Consider the following 23391-nt stretch of genomic DNA (forward strand, 5'->3'; position numbering starts at 1 on the left):
CTTACCCAATAGAGACATAATTCCTACACGTTGTAGTTCACTACCAAAAGATCTAGGTCTGAGCTGAAAATACAACAAACAAGCATTTTTAAATGAAAAAAAATACTGCCGTTTCCCCGAGAAACATTCAGGTAATCCTACCTTAGGTTCTTCATAGCGTTCAGCAGGGTATTCACTCACGTGCTACTGAAGATCAGCAACCTCCAGAGTTAGCCCTTGCAAATGGCGCACCCCCTGGGCCGTGGGTTACCCGGTGCCGGGTCGGTAGATGCTGGGGGATGTCACAGTGGCGGTGACCCGGTCCGTGACCCAGGGCGGTCAATAAAAAGGGGTTATTGATAGGGGATTTATAGTGATTGTATAAAGTTCGTGACACCACCTGTGGTATGCGGCTAAGGGAGCCGCCGCTGCGGAACAGGTCCTCTGGAGCTGATGTTACTGCAGCAGGGATGGTGTGGCTCTTCACAGGTAGAGCTTAGCTCCAGGGCAGTGTAGATGTTATGAGTTATGCGGGGCGTTATGGTGCAGGGGTTGATGGCGTAGCAATAATCAGTCCACAACTTAATCGCGATTTCCTCTTATCTTTACTGGTGGTGATTAGACAAGCCGGGACTAGGGTACTGGCTAGAAGTGGAAGTCTGGGCAGCCTGGAAGCAAGTAAAGAATCTTCCTTGCCAGGTGAAGTTGGAGGCCTTCCCTTTCCACTAAACTCTTTGGCCCTGCTGCTTGTAACTGTGCGGTGGCCCTCGTCCCTGAGTGCAACGTTTCTGTGCTCACCCGTATGGCAGGCAGCTCGGGCCTTGCTGGTGCGTCGCTCCCACGTGGCGGTGCTGGACCCTGCGGTGCTGCTGAGCCTCCGGGCGTCTGATGGGGCCAGGAGATCTGCAGTCTCCTGCCCTCCGGTTTCTGCTGCTGGGCCTTCAGTGCCCCACAACTTTGGACTCCGGTGTCCGCTTCTTCTGTGTTGGTTCCTTCTGGGATGAGCTGCCGCGCAGCTCCAGTCCCCCAGCTCCTCTCTCTTCGACGTCCTGACTTCAACTCCTCACACTAAGTCTAACTAAACCAGCCCCCAGATCCCAGTTGCCAAGGGAAGGAACTCCCCTTGCTGGTCTGGAGCCAGGAAAGTGTTGCATGCTTAGTAAAACCTGATTAGGGGACCCCTGCTTGCTTCCAGGCATGGCATCACCTCTTGTGAGGGAGGCAATGCCACTGTGGCAACCGGACCCCTGGGGTGCCACATTCCCCCCTAGTTAACTTCAGTACTCCCGGATTGAGGATACCTTTTAAAATTAACAATTAACAATGACAATTCACTTTACAAACAGTCAAAAGTTACAAAAACCCAACAAAAATTGAATGCAGTCACTGCAGCGCTTAGTCCTTGCGCCAAAATCCTGGTAACTGTAATTTGGCTGGTGGGAACCGCATCAACCCACTTTGTGAATCATCCCTGGGCGTGGCTTCAGGGCACTCTTTCGATGGGCCTGGTCTTCAGCCACGCCTGCGGTTTATTTTCTAGGCCGATTAGTAACTATTTTCAATATTGTCCTGACCATACCTAGTCCTGTGGCCCAATTGTCCATAAATTTAACAAATATACTTTTCCAAGAATATTTAACGGGTACAACTATAAACAACGTACACTTTAGTTCTCTTATACTTTATACTTCAGTTTCTCCAGCGAGCAGGGAGCTGACCTTTTGTACTCCTGGTCGATCTACGTAGTACGTTAGTTTTCACTGAACTACCCTGGTCCCTAGTGTCTACCCCTGGTGTGGTGGGTTCAGTGGGAACTACACTACAGGTAGTCTGAGGTAACACCGGTAGGCTGGGTAATCTCCTACGAATTCTTTGACTCACCCTGGGTACGACAGATTCACTGCTAGCAGAGGGTAGATTCTCCTGATCTGCTGCTGATGAAGCATCTGTCTCTGGGGCCGACAGGTCTTCCAGATGTTCTGGAGCCTCTGCAGCTTCCGGTGAGGCCGCTTTGAGAAAGGTCAGGACCGGTACCACAATCGCTTTGTTCACCTGCGTCCAAGACCGGGGAAATTCTCCGAGGACTGTCTGAACCATTTCTTCCACCTCTTCTGTGGGCTGAGGGCTGTCTTGATCTTCTTTGCGTTTCAACTGTTCAGAACATATCTTCAAGTGATCTCTTGAGACTACCGCTGAAGTTTCCCCTCCATCTTTGCTGATGACTTTGGTGTTGTCGTAATTCGAGGGTAGGATGGTGTATGGCTCAACCTCCCACTTGTGGACTCGTCTATTCCTCTTAAGTACTTGTTCTCCAGGTGATAAGGGAACGGCAGGTGCGTGCTGATTATAAGTTTTCTCTTGCTTCTGTCTTGCCTGGGACAAACTTCTCTCAACACATTCTTGCACCTTGCGGTATTGTTGCTGCCGCTCGGTATCCCAATCCGCATCTGGTGAGGTCATCTCTGGTGTTAAGACTCCCATGTCTAAGTCGATGGGTAGTTTACCAGGTCTTGCTCTCATCAGGTAAGCGGGTGTACAGTTGATGGAGTTCACCGGGATGTGATTATATGGGTCCACCAAATCTGGTAACTCCTCTGGCCACAGGCTACATTCTTCAAGGGGCAACGTCTTCAACAGGTCTATCACCACCTGGTTCATCTTTTCACACAACCCGTTGGTCTGGGGATGATACGGCGTCGTCCTGGTTTTCTTGCAGCCGTACAAGGTACAGAATTCCAGGAACACCTCTGCTTCAAAGGCTGGATTTTGGTTGGTAAGCAGCCGCTCAGGGTAACTGTGCGGGCGACAAAAGTGCTGTTGGAACGCTTTGGCATCTGTCTGAGCCGTCTGGTCTTTTACTGGCACTACTACCAGGAACCGGGAGTAGTGGTCTACTATGGTTAGAGCGTAGACATAGCCTGACCTACTTGGGGCTAGCTTCACGTGGTCCAAGGCTACCAGTTCTAGTGGCTGTTTGGTGATTATGAGCTGCAGGGGAACCCTCTAGCTGTCACGGTCTTTCCGTCTCAGGTTGCATGGACCACATTCTCAACACCATCTCTCGATTGCTTTCCTCATGCCAGCCCAGTAGAATCACTCATGTAGCAGGACTTCCAACTTCTTCCACCCAAAGTGTCCTGCTCCATCGTGGTACGCTTCTAAGACAATTGGCGCATCCCGCCTCGGGACTTCCACCTGCCAGACCAGTTCATGTGTCCGGGAGTTGATACTTCTTCGACACAGCTTTCCCTCGTAGATGAACAGCTTGCCCTTCTCCTTCCACAACTGTTGGGTCTCCTGTGGAGCATCTGGATCAGGGTGTGAGTCAGCTTGCGTCAGCAACTCCTTGACTAGGCGGACAGCCGGGTCGCTATCCTGCGTCTCTGCCCATCCATGGTGGGGGAGTGGGTTGAACGTGGCCTCTCTGTTGGTGGAGCGCTTGTCCCTCATGCAGTGGGAGCACTGGGTCACCCCATGATGATGGAAAGCGGGTATCTCTATCTTTTCCAGCTTTTCCATGTCTTCTCCCCCATCTGACAAGTTGGGCATCCTGGACAGCGCATCAGCATTTGCATTTTTATGCCCCGCCCGATACTTGATGGTAAACTCGTAGTTAGACAGTCCGGCCATGCATCGTTGCTCTAGGGCACCAAGCTTCGCATTCTCCAGATGCGTCAGCGGGTTGTTATCTGTGAAGACTGTCAATTTGGAGGAGGCGAGATAGTGCTTGAAGCGCTCTGTTACAGCCCAGACTATGGCGAGAAACTCCAACTTGAAGGAACTGTAGTTGTATGGGTTCCTTTCCGTGGGCCAGAGCTTCCTGCAGGCGTAGGCAATCACTCTCTCTCTGCCTTGCTGTACCTGGGACAGCACAGCTCCCAATCCCACGTTGCTGGTATTTGTATGAAGTATAAAGGGTTGGCCATAGTCGGGGTAGGCCAGGACTTTGTATCCAGTCAGAGCCATCTTCAGTCGGGTGAAAGATTCGACTTCTGGCTTACCCCATTTGAACAAAGGTTTCCGGTTCTTGGCCTTCTTGGACTGGCCTACCAGGAGGGCCTGCATGGGTGCGGCTATCTTGGTGAAACCCTTGATAAATCTCCTGTAGTAGCCTACCAGCCCGAGGAACTGGCGCACTTTCTTGATAGTGGAGGGTCTTGGCCAGTCCTTGATTACGGTGACTTTTTCAGGGTCTGGCGCTACACCTTCAGCGCTTACCACATGACCTAGGTACTGCACCTTGGGCTTCAACAGGTGGCATTTGGACGGCTTTACCTTCAGGCCAAAACCAGATAGGGCTTCAAACACCTCGGCCAGGTGCTCCAGGTGGTCTTCATATGTCTTCGAGTAGACAATTACATTGTCCAGGTACAGCAGGACAGTTTCGAAGTTATAGTGTCCTAGGCAGCACCCCATTAACTGCTGGAAAGTTCCTGGGGCATTGCAGAGCCCGAATGGCATGCAGTTGAACTCGCTGAGGCGCATTGGTGTTGTAAACGCGGTCTTTTCTTTGTCCGCCTCTGCCACAGGAACCTGCCAGTACCCACTGGTGAGATCCAAAGTGGAGAAATAATTAGCAGATCTTAGTGCAGCTAATGACTCCTCAATTCTGGGTAATGGGTAGGCATCCTTAAGTGTAATGCGGTTAATTTGCCTGTAATCAACATATATCCTCATTGTACCATCCTTCTTTCTAACGAGAACTAATGGAGCTGCCCAGGGCTACAACTATCTTTTATCACCCCAGCCTCCTTCATCTCCCGTAACATTTCTTTGGCACATTGATAGTGAGCTGGGGGCACAGGCCGGTACCTCTCTTTAATGGGTGGATGATCTCCCGTGGGGATATGATGTTGGACCCCTTTTACCTGCCCAAAGTCTAATAGGTGTTTACTGAAGACCCGCTCATACTCTTGGACCATCCGGTATACTCCATGCTTTTGGTGCAAAGGGGTGGAGTCAGTGCCCACTTGTAACTTCTGACACCAATCCTCCATCTGTCCCTTGGAACCATCATCCTCCGCCGGTTTGGATGGAGGCAAGGGTTTCACTGTCTTTATTGAGTTGTTACTGACAGTGAAAAGCTTAGCAAGGGTAGCATACCGGGGTAAATGGACCTCTTTCTCCCCACAATTCAGGATGCGTATCAGTACTCTCCCCTTGCGGACATTGACTACCCCCCTAGCTGTCAAGATGGTGGGCCTACTGTCAGAGTATACAGGTTCTACCAGGGCCTGATAATCTTGACCCCTGAGACCAATTGCTGCCCGACACCATATTAACATTTCGCTCCTAGAGGGCATTGCAAAGGGGAATGGATCACTCATCCTGACACTGCCAATTTCCCCTACAGACAGCTCTACCTGTTGTCTTTTCATCAGGGCTCTGATTTCCTTCTGCAGAACTCGCTGCTGACTGGAACTGGCAGTCTCTGCGACCTGTTGTAACAAAACAATAATTTCTCCAAGACTATTTTTTATCACATTAGTGCCTAAGGTTATCATGGGATGACTCTCCCAATTTCTTACCAGCACCCGACCTCCGCTCCCTCCATCTTCCACGTCTTCATCCACCGGTTGCTGCTCTCCTTTTGACAGCCGGTGGACTGTGATCACAGGCAGCATCCCCCCTCCCAGTGATTACCCCCCTCTGATCACCTCCCCCTCCCAATGATCACCCCCTCCCCCCCAGTGATCACCCCCCACCTCCCAATGATCACCCCCTCCCCCCAGTGATCACCCCCCCTCCCAATGATCACCCCCCCGTCCCCAGTGTTCACCCCCCCATGCCCAGTGTTCACCCCCCGTCCCCAGTGTTCACCCCCCATCCCCAGTGTTCACCCCCCCGTCCCCAGTGTTCACCCCCCGTCCCAGTGTTCACCCCCCCGTCCCAGTGTTCACCCCCCCATCCCAGCGATTACCCCCGTCCCCATCCCAGTGACCACCCCTGTCCCCGTCCCAGTGATCACCCGTCCCAGTGATCACCCACCCCCCTCCCAGTGATCATCTCCGTCCCCGTCCCAGTGATCACCCCATCCCCGTCGCAGTGATCACCCGTTCCAGTGATCACCCAGCCCCTGTCACGGGTGTGTCGCCACGAAGATCGTCACGAGTACACAGCCTGACTTCTCGCAGCTGACTTGTTGGTGCTTTGTGTTTTTCGGCAGTGAGGGAGTTAATTCTCTCTCTCTCTGTGCTAGACGAGGTCCAGCCTCGCCCAGCTGCAATCAATACTGCTGTAGTGAGACTCCTTCAAATGCCTGCTGGTCTGTTTGGGAAGTGTCGGTGAAAGCATTTCATTCAGACTAACAGAGCGGATCGTGGTGTTTGGAGTTTCTGAGATAAGTGTATTTGGAGTGTTTTTTCCCTTCCTCGCTTTATCATTTATCTCCTTTCCCGTTGGTGTTCCCTCTGTTGTAGTTGTGTAGTTGTTGCATGCAAGGTGGTTTTGGTTTTTCCCTTGTACTGTCTCGTTCGTCTAAGTACTGTGTGTGGGCATATTATTACTTGTCCCCTTTTGTTGTGATCGGGGTCCTTCTCAGGACTAGATTACTTAGGTGCAGGGATCCTCAGGAGGTAGGGGTTACGCTGGCGGCCTGGACCTCTGTACCTTTAACAGTACCTCCAGGTTGAGGGACTAGTCAGGGCCCCAGCTTAGGGTCAGCTTAGGCCCCCTACCTCCAGTATACAGAGACAGCGTGACATTTTCACTGACCCACTTAGTTTTTCTCCAGCTACCATGGATCCAGTAGCCGGTCTAGCTCGGCAGTTGCAGAGTTTGTCCATGGAGCTGGCGGACGTTAGGTCCAAGGTTTTGCATCCTCAGGAGCAAGCCGGACCAGAACCTAAAGTAGCTCTCCCTGACAGGTTCACTGGGGGGCGGGACAAGTTTTTTGTTTTCCGGGAGGCATGCAAGTTGTACTTTCGGCTGCGGCCTCGGTCATCGGGGAGTGAAGAACAAAGGGTGGGAATTGTCATCTCGCTCCTACAAGGGGACCCACAATCTTGGGCGTTCTCTCTTCCCCTGGGCTCCCCGGCTCTCCAGTCAGTGGATAGGTTTTTCGCTGCTCTGGGACTCGTATATGATGACCCAGATCGGATCTCCCTTGCTGAGTCTAAGTTACGTAGGATCCAGCAGGGAGATCGTCCGGCGGAGGAATTCTGTTCGGAGTTCCGTAGGTGGGCCACGGACACCCAGTGGAATGACCCGGCTCTTAGGAGCCAGTTTTGTCATGGTTTATCCGACAAATTACAGGATGTGTTGGCACAGTATGACTCTCCCGCGTCACTGGAAGCCGCTATGGCCCTTGCTATTCGCGTTGACAGACGGCTTCGGGAGAGGTGCGGGATAACTCTACCCCCTGTGATGACTCCACCTCCTACAAGGTCCCCTCATATGGTGGTTCCCCTGGTCAGTCCAGAGGAGCCTATGCAATTAGGAGGGACATCATTTCGGGGGAGGGGACCGGTGGTGCGCCATAAGACAGGAAGGTGTTTCTTCTGCGGGAGAAAGGGACATTTTATTGGGGGGTGTCCATCCCGTCCCTTGCAGAGTGAAGAGTCGTCGGAAAACTGTTGATCCCAGGTTGTGTGGTGGACGGCAATCTGGGAGTAGGTATTTCGTCCCTAGGTTCGTCTCAGTTTCTCGTACCGGCGGAGGTGGTGGTGGGTACGAGAACTGAGAGGATATCTGTTCTTCTGGATAGTGGGGCCGGGGCTAATCTGGTTGATGCTCGGTTTGCCCGGGTTCAAGGTATGCGATTGAGTGAGTTGGCTAAACCCATCCCCATATTCTCGATCGATGCCAGGCCTCTCGGTCAGGGAAGTTTTTTGCAAGCTGTGCATGACGTAAAACTTCAAGTGGGGGCGATACATAAAGAACTGTTGTCTTGCTACGTGTTGGAGGGTCTTCCCACTCCTATAGTGTTGGGCCTTCCTTGGTTAGCTAAGCATAACCCGGTTATTAATTGGCAAACCAGAGAGATAAGCCAATCGAGTAAATTCTGTAATAAAAACTGCATGAACACGGTCATCGGTGCGGTTACTCCTTGGGTCTTACCTCCATTTCTGGCGGACTTTGAGGATGTATTCTCGGAGAAAGGGTGTCAGGAACTACCTCCTCATCGCGAGTATGACTGTTCTGTAAAACTGCTCCCTGAGGCCAAGTTACCTAAAGCTAGGTTGTATAACCTTTCTGGTCCTGAGAGGCAGGCCATGAAGGATTATATTTCAGAAAGTCTGGCTAAGGGGCATATTAGACCTTCATCTTCACCGGTGGCTGCGGGGTTCTTCTTTGTTAAGAAGCAAGATGGAGGCCTACGCCCTTGCCTGGATTTCCGTGAACTTAATCGGATTACGGTCCGAGATCCGTATCCGCTCCCACTTATTCCCGATCTCTTTAATCAGATCGTGGGCGCCAAATGGTTCTCTAAGTTGGATCTCAGGGGGGCGTACAATCTGATTAGGATGAAGGAGGGGGATGAGTGGAAGACGGCGTTTAACACTCCGGAGGGGCATTATGAGAACCTTGTCATGCCATTCGGTCTGACTAATGCCCCGGCGGTGTTCCAACACTTTGTTAATGACATTTTTCGCCGCCTGGTGGGACAGTTTGTTGTCATACAGTCATATGAAAAAGTTTGGGCACCCCTATTAATCTTAAGCTTAATGTTTTATAAAAATTGGTGTTTTTGCAACAGCTATTTCAGTTTGATATATGTAATAACTGTTGGATACAGTAATGTTTCTGCCTTGAAATGAGGTTTATTGTACTAACAGAAAATGTGCAATCTGCATTCAAACAAAATTTGACAGGTGCATAAGTATGGGCACCTCACCAGAAAAGTGACATTAATATTTAGTAGATCCTCCTTTTACAAAAATAACAGCCTCTAGTCGCTTCCTGTAGCTTTTAATGAGTTCCTGGATCCTGGATGAAGGTATTTTTGACCATTCCTCTTTACAAAACAATTCCAGTTCAGTTAAGTTTGATGGTCGCCGAGCATGGACAGCCTCTTCAAATGATCCCACAGATGTTCAATGATATTCAGGTCTGGGGACTGGGATGGCCATTCCAGAACATTGTAATTGTTCCTCTGCATGAATGCCTGAGTAGATTTGGAGCGGTGTTTTGGATCATTGTCTTGCTGAAAGATCCATCCACTGCGTAACTTCAACTTTATCACTGATTCTTGAACACTATTGCCAAGAATCTGCTGATACTGAGTGGAATCCATGCGTCCCTCAACTTTAACAAGATTCCCAGTGCCGGCATTGACCACACAGCCCCAAAGCATGATGGAACCTCCACCAAATTTTACTGTGGGTAGCAAGTGTTTTTCTTGGAATGCTGTGTTTTTTTGCCACCATGCATAACGCCTTTTTGTATGACCAAACAACTCAATCTTGGTTTCATCAGTCCACAGGACCTTCTTCCAAAAAGAAATAGGCTTCTTCAAATGTGCTTTTGCATACCTCAGCCGACTCTGTTTGTGCGTACTTGCAGAAACGGCTTCTTTCGCATCACTCTCCCATACAGCTTCTCCTTGTGCAAAGTGCGTTGTATAGTTGACCGATGCACAGTGACACCATCTGCAGCAAGTTGATGCTGCAGCTCTCTGGAGGTGGTCTGAGGATTGTCCTTGACTGATCTCACCATTCTTCTTCTCTGCCTTTCTGATGTTTTTCTTGTCCTGACACTTCTGGCCTTAACAAGAACTGTCCCTATGTTCTTCCATTTCCTTACTATGTTCCTCACAGTGGAAACTGACAGGTAAAATCTCTGAGACAGCTTTTTGTATCCTTCCCCTGAACAACTATGTTGAATAATCTTTGTTTTCAGATCATTTGACAGTTGTTTTGAGGAGCCCATGATGCCACTCTTCAGAGGAGATTCAAACAGGAGAACAACTTGCAAGTGGCCACTTTAAGTAGCTTTTCTCATGATTGCATACACCTGGCTATAAAGTTCAAAGCTCAATGAGGTTACAAAACCAAAAAAAGGGCTTTAGTAAGTCAGTAAAAAGTAGGCAGGAGTATTTAAAACAAGAAAATGATAAGGGTGCCCATACTTATGCACCGGTCAAATTTTGTTTGAATGCAGATTGCACATTTTCTGTTAGCACAATAAACCTCATTTCAAGGCAGAAACATTACTGTGTCCAACAGTTATTACATATATCAAACTGAAATAGCTGTTGCAAAAACACCAATTTTTATAAAACATTAAGCTTAAGATTAATAGGGGTGCCCAAACTTTTTCATATGACTGTATATCTGGATGATATCTTAATTTAATCGCCGGTCCCTTCAGTACCTGGTTCATTGGAAAGGGTATGGTCCTGAGGAGAGGATGTGGGTTCCTGCGTCGGATATTAACGCAGACCGATTAGTTCGGGCCTTCCACACGACTCACCCGGATAAACCTGGCCCTGAGGGTCCGGAGGCCCCTCGTAGAAGGGGGGGTACTGTCACGGGTGTGTCGCCACGAAGATCGTCACGAGTACACAGCCTGACTTCTCGCAGCTGACTTGTTGGTGCTTTGTGTTTTTCGGCAGTGAGGGAGTTAATTCTCTCTCTCTCTGTGCTAGACGAGGTCCAGCCTCGCCCAGCTGCAATCAATACTGCTGTAGTGAGACTCCTTCAAATGCCTGCTGGTCTGTTTGGGAAGTGTCGGTGAAAGCATTTCATTCAGACTAACAGAGCGGATCGTGGTGTTTGGAGTTTCTGAGATAAGTGTATTTGGAGTGTTTTTTCCCTTCCTCGCTTTATCATTTATCTCCTTTCCCGTTGGTGTTCCCTCTGTTGTAGTTGTGTAGTTGTTGTATGCAAGGTGGTTTTGGTTTTTCCCTTGTACTGTCTCGTTCGTCTAAGTACTGTGTGTGGGCATATTATTACTTGTCCCCTTTTGTTGTGATCGGGGTCCTTCTCAGGACTAGATTACTTAGGTGCAGGGATCCTCAGGAGGTAGGGGTTACGCTGGCGGCCTGGACCTCTGTACCTTTAACAGTACCTCCAGGTTGAGGGACTAGTCAGGGCCCCAGCTTAGGGTCAGCTTAGGCCCCCTACCTCCAGTATACAGAGACAGCGTGACAGCCCCTCCTCCCAGTGATCACCCCCCCGTCCCAGTGATCATCCCCCCCCCCGCAAACCCAGTGATCATCCCCCTGCTGCTGCTGGCTCCTGCTCCCCTTTCTGCCCCAGTAATCACCCCCCTGGTGCTGCCGGCCTCCTACCCCCCTTGCTGCTGCTGGCTTCTGTCCCCCTATCTGCCCCAGGGTTCACTCCCTTGCTGCTGCTACTGCCGGCTCCTGCCCCTCTTTCTGCCCCAGTGATCACCCCCCTTGCTGCTGCTGCTGGCTCCTCCATCTCCTCAGCCCCCTCCTACGCCTGACCGCCCCCTCATGCGCCCCGTGTGCCTGAGCGCACCCCCTACGTCTGACAGCCCCCTTCGCCTGACAGCCCCCACACGTGACTGCAGAAGGTTACACCAAGCACTCACACACACACGTACACTCACACTATAATAAAGTTTCGATTTTTTTTTTTTTTTTACACACGCACACTGCACACAAAATGTCCTGCCCGTCCGCTCATCCCAGTCTAGGGCGTACTCAGCTGAGGAGGCTATGTCAGGTTGGTGTGTGTGTTGTAGTGTATGTGAGGTTGTGTGTGTGTGGTGTATACACTACACTATACCACACCGCACACCAACCTGACATACACTACACAATGGTGTCCGCTAACAAATTGCAACCATGTTGCGTTTGGAGAGCCCCTGATGTGCCTAAACAGTGGAGCTCCCCCACAATTGACACCGTTTTGGAAACTAGACCCCCCAGGGAACTTATCTAGATGCATAGTCAGCACTTTAAACCCCCAGGTGCTTCACAAATTGATCTGTGAAAAACAAAAAAGTACTTCTTGTTTCACAAAAATTTTCTTTTAGCCTAAATTTTTTAATTTTCACATGGGTAACAGGATAAAATGCATCATAAAATTTGTTGGGCAATTTCTCCTGAGTACACCTATACCTCATATGTGGTCATAAACTACTGTTTGGGCGCATGGCAGGGCTCAGAAGGGAAGGAGCGCAATTTGACTTTTGGAGCTAATTTTCCATTCAAAAAGTGAAATGGCGCTCCTTCCCTTCTGAGCCCTGCCGTGCGCCCAAACAGTGGTTTATGACCACATGTGAGGTATCAGTGTACTCAGGAGAAATTGCCCAACAAATTTTAGGATGCATTTTATCCTGTTACCCATGTGAAAATTAAAAAATTTAGGCTAAAAGAAAATTTTTGTTAGAAAAATTAAAATGTTAATTTTTTTCTTCCATATTGCTTTAGTTCCTGTGATGCACCTGAAGGGTTAATAATCTTCTTGAATGTAGTTTTGAGTAGCTTGAGGGGTGCAGTTTTTGGAATGGTGTCACTTTTGGGTGTTTTCTGTCCTGTACACCCCTCAAAGGGACTTCAAATGTGATGTGGTCACTTAAAAAAAAATTTTTGTAAATTTTGCTGGAAAAAAGATAAATTGCTGATGAACTTTGAACCCTTCAAACTTCCTACCAAAATTTTTTTTTTTCCAAAATTGTGCTGATGTAAAGTAGACATGTGGGAAATGTTATTTATTAACTATTTTGTGTCACATCACTCTCTGTTTTAGCAGAATAAAAATTCAAAATTTGAAAATTGCGAAATTTTCAAAATTTTTCCCATATTTTTGATTTTTTCACAAATAAACGCAAATATTATCGACCTAAATTTAATACTAACATGAAGCCCAATATGTCACGAAAAAACAATCCGTTGAAGTGTTCCAGAGTTTTTACTTCGTAAAGGGACACTGGTCAGAATTGACAAAAATGACAAGGTCTTTAGGGTCAAAATAGGCTGGGTCCTGAAGGGGTTAAAAAGGATATATGGCATCGTGGTCACCTGGGACACTGTGTCCAGCAATGCGTTCATTGGGATGCCATCAAGCACGACAGGCAGGACCGGTCATCCTCCCATGTACTTGTCTCGCCAGCTTTGTGGGCCCGGTCGTCTTACTCCTGGGGGTTGGCCCTCTGCCCCAGGGGTTGCTCGTTTAAATTACAGAATCTTGCGTAGTGCCCCCCTTTTGACAGCGGCGGCAGATGGGTTGTCCGTCCTGGTCGTAGCGATCGCTGTTCCTCCCTCTGGTCGGTGGAATTCTTCTCTGTCATTGCCATGGGACGTCAACTGGACTGGAAGCCAGCTGGATATTTTCCTTTGGAGACACTTGCATGGCCTGCACGGTTTTAGTTAGTGTAGCCACACTTTTGGTCAGCTCTTGGACCTGAAGGCGCAGTTCTGCAGATGGATCATTATCTAGTGTCTGCGCGTCAGCCTCCACAGGTGCTGGAGAAAAAGACGCCACCTCCTGGTGGTATGTGATAGCTGGACACCGGAGGGATGCAGTGCCACTTGGGATTGATTCTCGCAGCACCCGGATGGCTCTGTCTTTAAATTGTGCAAAGTCCAGATCAGGGTTTTGCAGAGCCATAATGCGCAGCTGTGTCATGTGAGCGCCAGACAGGAGCCCTTCAATAAACTGCTCAGTCAGCAATCTGTCCTCATCTCGTACACTGTCAGGGTCTACCTGTTTGATGGCCCGCAGCACCTCCTGCAGGTTTAGAGCATAGTCCCGTACACTGTCCTGCACCCTTTGTTTGCACCCGTAGAACTTTATCTTTATTTCTGCTGCGATGCGGGTGTCAAAGGTATCCTTCAACCGGGCCAGTATTTCCTTGACAGTGCCTTTGTCCCTGCCTGACCAGGACTTCACCTGTCTCTGGGCTGCACTGATTAGCTATCCTATGAGGATGCTGACTATTTGCTCCTCAGACAGGGAGTACACCTTAAACAAACTGTGCAATCTCTCATCAAAGTCATTCAGGGTGTGCGACTCCCCTGAGTACTGGGGCAACCAGGCCGCCCCCGGTATATACGGCATTGAAAACGGCATTACAGTGGCGGCGGCCGCGCCTGCGGCTGAATCCTCCCCCCCGGTTGGGCATCTTCCTCCCCCCTAGTGAAACTCAGCCAGGTCCTGGGCATCTGCTGACGTACCAGTATGCGGCTCTGCAGGCGGAGGGATCTCTTACCCGGCGGTTCCGGATCGGGACTCTTGCTTTTCCTCGGCGGGTGGCAAACCACGTGAAAACACCGTTTAGTAAAGTCTATGGCACACAGGACCCGGTTATACCGGGCTTCGTGAATCCTGTTCGTGACGCCAAGTTGACGCGCTCCCTGGGCCGTGGGGTGCCCGGTTCCGGGCCGGTAGATGCTGGGGGATGTCACAGTGGTGGTGACCCGGTCCGTGACCCAGGGCGGTCAATAAAAAGGGGTTATTGATAGGGGATTTATAGTGATTGTATAAAGTTCGTGACGCCACCTGTGGTATGCGGCTAAGGGAGCCGCCGCTGCGGAGCAGGTCCTCTAGAGCTGATGTCACTGCAGCAGGGATGGTGTGGCTCTCCACAGGTAGAGCTTAGCTCCAGGGCAGTGTAGATGTTATGGGTTATGCTGAGCGTTGTGGTGCCTGGGTTGATGGCGCAGCAATAATCAGTCCACAACTTATTGGCGGTTTCCTCTTATCTTTACTGGTGGTGATTAGACAAGCCGGGACTAGGGTACTGGCTAGAAGTGGAAGTCTGGGCAGCCTGGAAGCAAGTAAAGAATCCTCCTTGCCAGGTGAAGTTGGAGGCCTTCCCTTTCCACTAAACTCTTTGGCCCTGCTGCTTGTAGCTGTGCAGTGGCCCTCGTCCCTGAGTGCAACGTTTCTGTGCTCACCCGTATGGCAGGCAGCTCGGCCCTTGCTAGTGCATCGCTCCCACATGGCAGTGCTGGACCCTGCGGTGCTGCTGAGCCTCCGGGCGTCTGATGGGGCCAGGAGACCTGAAGTCTCCTGCCCTCCGGTTTATGCTGCTGGGCCTTCAGTGCCCCACAACCTCGGACTCCGGTTTCCGGTTCTTCAGTGTTGGTTTCTTCTGGGGTGAGCTGCCGCGCAACTCCAGTCCTAGCTCCAGTCCCAGCTCCTCTCTCTTCGACGTCCTGACTTCAACTCCTCACACTAAATCTAACTAACCCCGCCCCAGATCCCAGTTGCCAAGGGGAGGAACTCGCCTTGCTGGTCTGGAGCCAGGAAAGTGTTACATGCTTAGTAAACCTGATTAGGGGACCACTGCTTGCTTCCAGGCATGGCATCACCTCTTGTGAGGGAGGCAATGCCACTGTGGCAACCGGACCCCTGGGCTGCCACACAAGCATTGAGCAAGCTCCTGGATGGTACACGTACTGAAGAAAATCCAGGAAGAGGAGATGAGAAGAAAAAAAAAAACACCTTTTTTTTTTTAAATGTGGCTGGACATACTGCTATATTCTGCAACTTAGAACTAAGGAATAGGAGGGAAAAGCTGTCCCTGCACTGAGACTCAGCTTTACCCTACGCTGGGGTGGGTGCCTATTCCTTGTGAATAGCCCCACCAAAACTCCTTCACTGAGCTCAAATGAAGACCTGTAGGAAATGGAAAGGGGTCCCTAAAAGATCTAAGGACTGGGAGCAAAAGCAGGAGACCTCCTAACAGAAAAGTTAGTTTCAGAAACAAAAATTAAAGGAAACAAAACTGATGGAACAAGAAGTCCCAAGATAACAATAGTCCAAAGCAAGAAGAACTAAACCAGGCTACTTAGCCAGAGCACGAGCGTTACAACACTGATGTTCAGCAGGGAATGGGGGCCAGGTGCTGGGTAATAAAGAGTGCAGAGATCACGTGACCAAGAAACCCAGCACCAGAGGAAAAGACTAGAAGCCAGCAAACCACAACAAGATGGCCGATAGTAAAACAGCATAGATTCTAACAGTTATAGTCTGTTACCTGCTACTCCCCTTGTTGTCCCCATATTTCCCCTGCTTCTCCCTGTGTGGAGATTGACCCTGTTACAATAAATCCCCCCTGTTTATTAACCCATTACTGGCTGCTCTGTGTTTCTGTGTCACTGCATCTAAAGTACCTGTTATTCTGCCACCGATGTACGTGGGGTGAGATGTGTCTGAGGGATGTGACACGGATCTCTGTATAAGCAATGGCATATAGCGTCAACTCACTGACCTCCACTCCTGTTCCTCATGAAGTGCACTTGGTAATCCAGAATGATGATGCAGTGATGAATTCAACAGATTTATTTACAGTTCTTGATGAGGTGAGATGAGGGAAGGTGAAGGATGAGGAAAGGGTAGGAATTGTAGGTATTAGAAGCGCCAGGTAAAGTGGTAACAAGAGAATCCTTTCTCCAGTCCTGCAGCATGTGTAGTCAAGATGGATGTGATGAAGAAGAACGAAGTGAAGAGAAGGAGATAGGAGGAGTTACAGACCAAAAGGTGTTGTGGGTAAACACAGGAATAATACATGTTATAACATACAGTATTATAACAGCAGCCAGTAGATGGCAGCAAAGTACAACAATACAATAATCATATGACATTAGGTAATGCCCAAAATGGCTGAAAGTCTTTTCAAACAAAGAGCTGTACAGCACACTCCCCGTCTGAAATCCCTGGATTTCACTATATTAACAGTCTTGAGGTGGAGGTGTTTTCCTGAAGTACTGAGGGATATCTCAACCTGAAAGACAAACAATGCATGCAATGCAACAATAACATATAACAAACGAAGTAGACGAATGTCTATAACAGTTCCTGAAGCCATCCAAAGGATGCCCATCTTCGGATTGGAGAAGCCACACTAGGCCAAACTGTCTCCAACCCAATTGTAATCCAGTGGTTACAGTTCTTGGAAAGTTCCTTGTGGTTGAATGGATAGTCCTTAATTCTCAACCGACATAAGTAAGATGACCTCTGATATAGGCATAATGAAAGATTTGTGGTCACCTTGCTTCGTGACTGTTACTTCCACCTTGCGCACCTTGCCATCTTCACTTGGAAACATCTTCGATATAAGTCCCATAGGACTACTCCTACTTGTAAGCTAGGTTCAACTTGTTGCCATTTTCTCCGTCCTTGAAGAAGATTAAGGTAATCCCTCTTCCATCTACTCCAGAAACAGTTAGTCAGATGTTGCACGTGTTTCCAACGCCTCTGATATTTGTTACCGGACACAGAGTCTTCAGGTGGATTAGGAATGGTTCCAAGTTTCTGAGTGAGGAGAGTTGCTGGTGTAAGAATAGCAGGAGATTCTGAATCCGTAGATATGGGAACAAGTGGTCTTGAGTTTACAATAGCAGATACTTCTGCTAACAAAGTGGTTAAGGTCTCATGAGTGAGTCTCGAGAGGTTTGAGTCCATCAACATAGACTCCAGTATCTGACGAGTGATGCCTATCATTCTTTCCCATGATCCACCCATATGGGAAGCATGAGGAGGGTTGAAGACCCACGAACAGCCATTGTTTGCCATGAAATCCTGGACTTCTGTTGAATCTAATTGTAGTTCTCAACAGGCACCTACAAAGTTTGTTCCACAATCAGACCTTATTTGCTTGACTGGTCCTCGCTTGGCGAGGAATCGTCTTAAGGCATTGATAAAACTTGAGGAATCCATTGATTCTATTACTTCTATGTATATTGCTCGTACACTCATGCATGTGAACAACACTGCCCAATGTTTACTTTGTGCATGTCCGCCTCTGGTCCTACGTGCAGTGACTTCCCACGGGCCAAAAACGTCCAAACCAATATAGGTAAACGGTGGCTCTGTGCTTGTCCTATCAGCAGGCAAATCAGACATCTGTTGTTGTTGCAGTTTTCCTCTTGCCTTGCGACACTGAACACAAAGATGAATTAAATGGGAAACTTGTCTCTTTGCTCCCACAATCCAGAGGCCTGCTACTCTTAAGGCACCTTCAGTGAAGTGTCTGCCTTGGTGTTTGACCTTTTCATGGTAATGTCGTATTAGCAGAGTGGTGATGTGGTGATGGCCAGGAATGATTAGAGGATACTTTTCTGCCTCCTCCAACTTGGCTTTGTTTAAACGACCACCAACTCTCAGTAAACCCTTCTTTTCAATTACGGGATTTAAGTCGACAATAGGGCTGTTTTTAGGGACATCTTGCTTTTTAAGTACACATTCCATTTCCTTGTGAAAAACATTCTACTGCACATTATGTATCACAAACAGTTCACTCAGAGCAATTTCTTCTGAAGAGAGAGGCTTATGACAGATGTGCCAACAGCGACACTCAGCGTTACTGTCCTTATTGCAGTAGCATTGTGCGATGTGGACTAACCTTGCAATAGCACGAACAAGCCTTGTCCATCTGGAGAAGCGATCAAATCGCCGACAGTCCAAGCCATCCTTTTCCTTGGAATTGGTGATGAGGGTGCTGACATCAGGACGGATCTCTGGGTCAACGTCTGGATCCTGAAGCTGTCTTCAACGGCAGACTCTTCACACTGGCCGCAAAGGAACTCCGGTCCTGTTAACCAAGAAGAGTTTGCAAAGGCACCAACAGACACTGGCCTAGTAGCAAGGTCAGCAGGGTTAAGATGGGATGGAACATACTGCCATTGCTCAGGTTTAGAGGATTTCCTGATCCTTTCAACGCGGTTACTGACATAGACATAGAAGCGTTTTGTCTGGTTGTATATGTAGCCCAGAACAACCTTGCTGTCTGTGTAGAATCTTGTGTCATCCACGTGAATAGCTAGTTCACTCTGTATGAAGTTTGCAATCTCGATGGCTAGTACAGCTCCACAGAGCTCAAGTCTGGGTATGGTGTGTTCAGGTTTAGGAGCCAATTTAGCCTTTCCAAATAGAAATCCAACATGGGTTTCATTGTTAGTCTATAACCTTCAAATAAGCAACAGCTGCAATAGCTTCAGTAGAGCACTGTTGGAGGCAATTTTATGCAATCTTAAATGAGCTTTAGAAAGCATACCTTGTGTCAGTTTGAGCAGATCTATGGCTTCTTCCACTGTGGGCAGGGATTTGAGACCGTCGTCCACGTAGAAGTCCTTTTCAACGAACTGTTGGGCGTCCTTCCCGAATTCTGCTTCACCATCAGAGGCGGTCCTACGTAGGCCTTATGTAGCAACTGCAGGAGAAGGGCTGTTTCCGAACACGTGCACCTACATGCGGTATTCAACCATTTCCTTGCTGGTGTCGTTGTCTCGGTGCCATAGAAAACGGAGATAATTTCTGTGATCTTGTCGCACGATGAAACAATGGAATATTTGTTAAATGTCAGCAGTAATGGCGACTGGCTCTTTTCTGAATCTCATGATCACTCCCACCAGGTTATTAGTCAGGTTGGGACCAGTGAGGAGAACATCGTTCAGAGATACACCATCATGTTTGGCGCTTGAATCGAACACCACTCTGATTTGTTTAGGCTTTCTAGGATGGTATACTCCAAAGGAAGGTAGATACCAGCATTCTTCATTGGCTTGCAAGGGTGGAGCTGGCTCTGCATGGTCATTGCGAAATATCTTTTCCATAAAGGCTACAAAATGGTCCTTCATTTCAGGCTTATTTCTCAATGTTCTCTGCAGTGAGGTGAACCTTGATAAGGCCTGTTCTTGGTTGTTAGGAAGCATGGCCCTTGTTTCCTTGAAGGGTAAGGGAGCGACCCAATGGTCAGATTCGTTCTTGAAGAATCCACTGTCCATTATTTTAATAAATTCCTTGTCTTCTATGGATAAGGCGACCTTGTTGTCATCTTGTGTTGTGCGAAACACTGTTCTCCCTAAGTCGTCACCATAGGGAGTGGGAATGATGTCAGGCTCTTGGATGAAGTCAGAGAACCTTTCTTTCACTTCGTAGTGATGAGAGCATGGTTTGAAGTGAGTTGTGTGACCATTTTGAAGTACATACGTTTTAAAGGAGTTGACTTCGGATGCCTTGTGACTCTTATCCAGACATACATTGCCCACGATTACCCGGCATAGATCAAGTCTTTGGGCGTATGGAGCATCATCTGGGCCATTGCATTGTTGGCGCACCTTGTGGACCCTTAGAATGTCTCTCCCCAGTAGGATTAGAATATCAGCATTTGTGTCCAGAGGAGGAATTTTGCTAGTTATGTGCCTCAAGTGGGGATGATGAAGCGTGGCTTCCGGAGTGGGAATTTCTTCCTTGTTATCAGGTATCTGGTCACATTCAATTAAAGTTGGCAAGGGTATGTGCACGTTCCCCTTGATTGAAGAGATAATGTACCCAGAGGCTCTCCTACCAGAAGTCTCAATATGACCAGAACAGGTGTTGAGGGTGTACGGAGCCGTTTGTCCTTTTATATTGAAGATCTCAAAGAGTTTTGGCTTTGCTAGAGACCTGTTACTTTGCTCATCTATTATGGTATACATTTTGGAGGCCTTGTTGGGTTGTCCTTCTGGATAGACCTTGACCAGACATAGTTTAGCGCAGCATTTAGGAGCAATCCCTTCTCCACATACTTCCATACATGAGGAGGAAACAGCAGTTGCAGCTGGGTCAGGAACTTGTGGCTCCCCGCCATGCTTTTGAGCAGGATTGGTTGCTGCAGAAGGTTGTAAATTGTGTGGAGCTGGTGTGGGATGCATAGATGTAATGTGTTTGTCACTACTGCATTCGGTGCACTTAATGACAGCCTTACAGTCCTTAGCTAGGTGGTCTGAGGAGGCGCAACACTTGTAACATATCCCTAGCTCCTTGAGAGTATCTCTGCGTTCCTGCAAAGTCTTTGCCCTGAATCCACGGCATTCCTTAAGTGGGTGAGGTCTTTTGTGAATAGGGCACATACAGTTACTGTCCATAGCTTTAGGAGCAACAGCGTTTGTTTTGGTAAAGTAAGTGGAACGTCAGTCTTTCTCACGGATACTGTGCTTCTTAACTCTCTACGTTTGGTGATATTGTTATCATACCTTGTAGATGATGATGATGATAAAGCTGGTGGAGTAGGTTCTGTGAAGTCAAAGCTGGGATTATTCTTCTTCCGAGCTTGATCACTGACGAACCTGGAAAAATAGGAAAAGGGAGGAAAAGACACATTATGCTGTCCTTTATGCCGTGAGCTGTGGTCTGCCCATTTATCCTGCATGCCTTTTGGCAACTTGAGAACTACTGGAGTCACGCCATGAGCAGTATCAAGGTAGCTCAGTCCTGAAAGACGTGGGTCTAATTTTGCCAATTCTATTTCCTTTAACAGGTCACTCAGGTCTTGCAGTTTTCGATTATCCTTGTTAGTTATTTTTGGGAAGGCTTGCAGTTTCTTAAATAAGGCAGACTCTATGACTTCTGAGCTGCTGTAGGTTTTCTCCAGTCTCTCCCATGCTGCAATAAGACCTGCATCTGAATAGTCCACATGAACTGCCCTTATTGTCTTGATGCGCTCCGCTGATTCAGGACCTAACCAGTTGACAAGCAAATCTAGTTGTTCCTTGCCGGTGAGATTAAGGTATTGGATTACTGCTTGAAAGGTCGATTTCCAGGCTCTATAATTTTCGGCACAATCATCAAACTTTGAGAGACTGATGTTTATTAACTCCCTGCGAATCATATATCTGGCGAATTCAGATATGTCCAACCTCCCGGTCATAGTTGCAGGATTAACTTGTGGTATCCCTGGGGAATGTAAGTTCTCTGGCTTATATGACTGAGACGGATCAGGACGGAATGATGTGGCATGAGGGTTAAGTTGTGGTTTAGTCTCTATAGGGTCTGCTGGCTGCAGCCTAAATTGTGGGTTAGTGCTGGAAGTTACCTTGTCGGCAGTAGGTAGCGACATTTCTTGGCTTACGGGTGCATCCGTGTGGTGGATTGGAGGTGGCACTGGTACAGATGGTAAATGTTTTAGCGCATAGTCTGTAGTGCGATCAGCTGGGTCCGCCATTTCTCATGGAATAAAGCAGTCCATATTAGCATCTTGACCTAGTGCTTGTTCAAGGACCTCCAGCTTAGCGAGGGCTGCTGCTTCTTCCCTTTCTGCTTGGAGTATTTTTAATTGAGTTTCCATCTCAGCTTCCTGCTTTTTTAATTGGGCTTCCATCTTGTTTTTTTGAGCTTCCTGCTTTTTTAATTGGGCTTCTACTTCAGCCTCCTTCCTAGCAAAGGAGCTTCTTACGCTAGCTTCCTCTGCAGATGCACGGATTTCCAGTATCTTGTCAGACAATGTTGACTTCCTGGACCGAGATGATCTGGAAGACCGAGATGTGATTTTGGTCGAGGTTGTACGATGTGACCTAACCTCTTGGAGGTGTGCGATGCGGAGTTCTGCCTTATCCTGGGCATCTCACACTAATGCGGTCTTTTCTTGGAGAAGAGTCTCCCTTTCAGCCAGCTCTGCTGGGGCATCATCCATATCACAGTTACTCAGGAATGTAATGTACTTAACAGACAGTCTCTGGTAGCGATCATAGGCGGCAGATAAACTCTTCAATTTGGCGGTTAAATCTGCTGCGTCTTTGTTAGCACGTGGAAGAGCTGCTAAATAGTGCTCAACTCTGCCCCATAAATGATCTATGTTATCATGGAGCTCATCTCTGGTTGTCTGCAGGTTCTCTCTGACCTTTTGTGTTGGCTTGGTTACACGTTTGGGTCGTACATCCTGCTCTGCAGTAAGTGTGGACTCTGCTCCTGGAGCATCTGTGGTGTCAGGAACATGATGTGCTTCTCCCACAGAGGGATCCACTGTGCCCTTTGTGGACATGCTTTAGCTAAGATGGTGGACGGTCATAGACTTGCTAGCAGACATGCATATGCACACAGATACTGAAGACTTAGGTCTCTTGTTACTATTCTGCCATCGATGTACGTTGGGCGAGATGTGTCTGAGGGATGTGACACGGATCTCTGTATAAGCAATGGCATATAGCGGCAACTCACTGACCTGCGCTCCTGTTCCTCATGAACTGCACGTGGTAATCCGGAATGATGATGCAGTGATGAATTCAACAGATTTATTTACAGTTCTTGATGAGGTGAGATGAGGGAAGGTGAAGGATGAGGAAAGGGTAGGAATTGTAGGTATTAGAAGCGCCAGGTAAAGTGGTAACAAGAGAATCCTTTCTCCAGTCCTGCAGCATGTGTAGTCAAGATGGATGTGATGAAGAAGAAGGAAGTGAGGCGAAGGAGATAGGAGGAGTTACAGACCGAAAGGTGTTGTGGGTAAACACAGGAATAATACATGTTATAACATACAGTATTATAACAACGGCCAGTAGATGGCAGCAAAGTACAACAATACAATAATCATATAACATTAGGTAATGCCCAAAATGGCTGAAAGTCTTTTCAAACAAAGAGCTGGACAGCACACCTGTGTTACACTCTGGTGCCTGTTACACTTGCGCACTTGAGGGCCTTGCGCTCTTGTGACGTAGCTTCTGATTTCCGGCCAGTCAGAAGCTGCACTCACAAGATGGTGCCGCGGGACTGGAGCGGCATCGAAAAAACTGTGAAG

Source organism: Phyllobates terribilis, unplaced genomic scaffold, assembly GCF_046119375.1.
Source record: "Phyllobates terribilis strain yellow unplaced genomic scaffold, ASM4611937v1 Scaffold_11__3_contigs__length_659146591, whole genome shotgun sequence".
Classification (NCBI taxonomy): Eukaryota; Metazoa; Chordata; class Amphibia; order Anura; family Dendrobatidae; genus Phyllobates; species Phyllobates terribilis.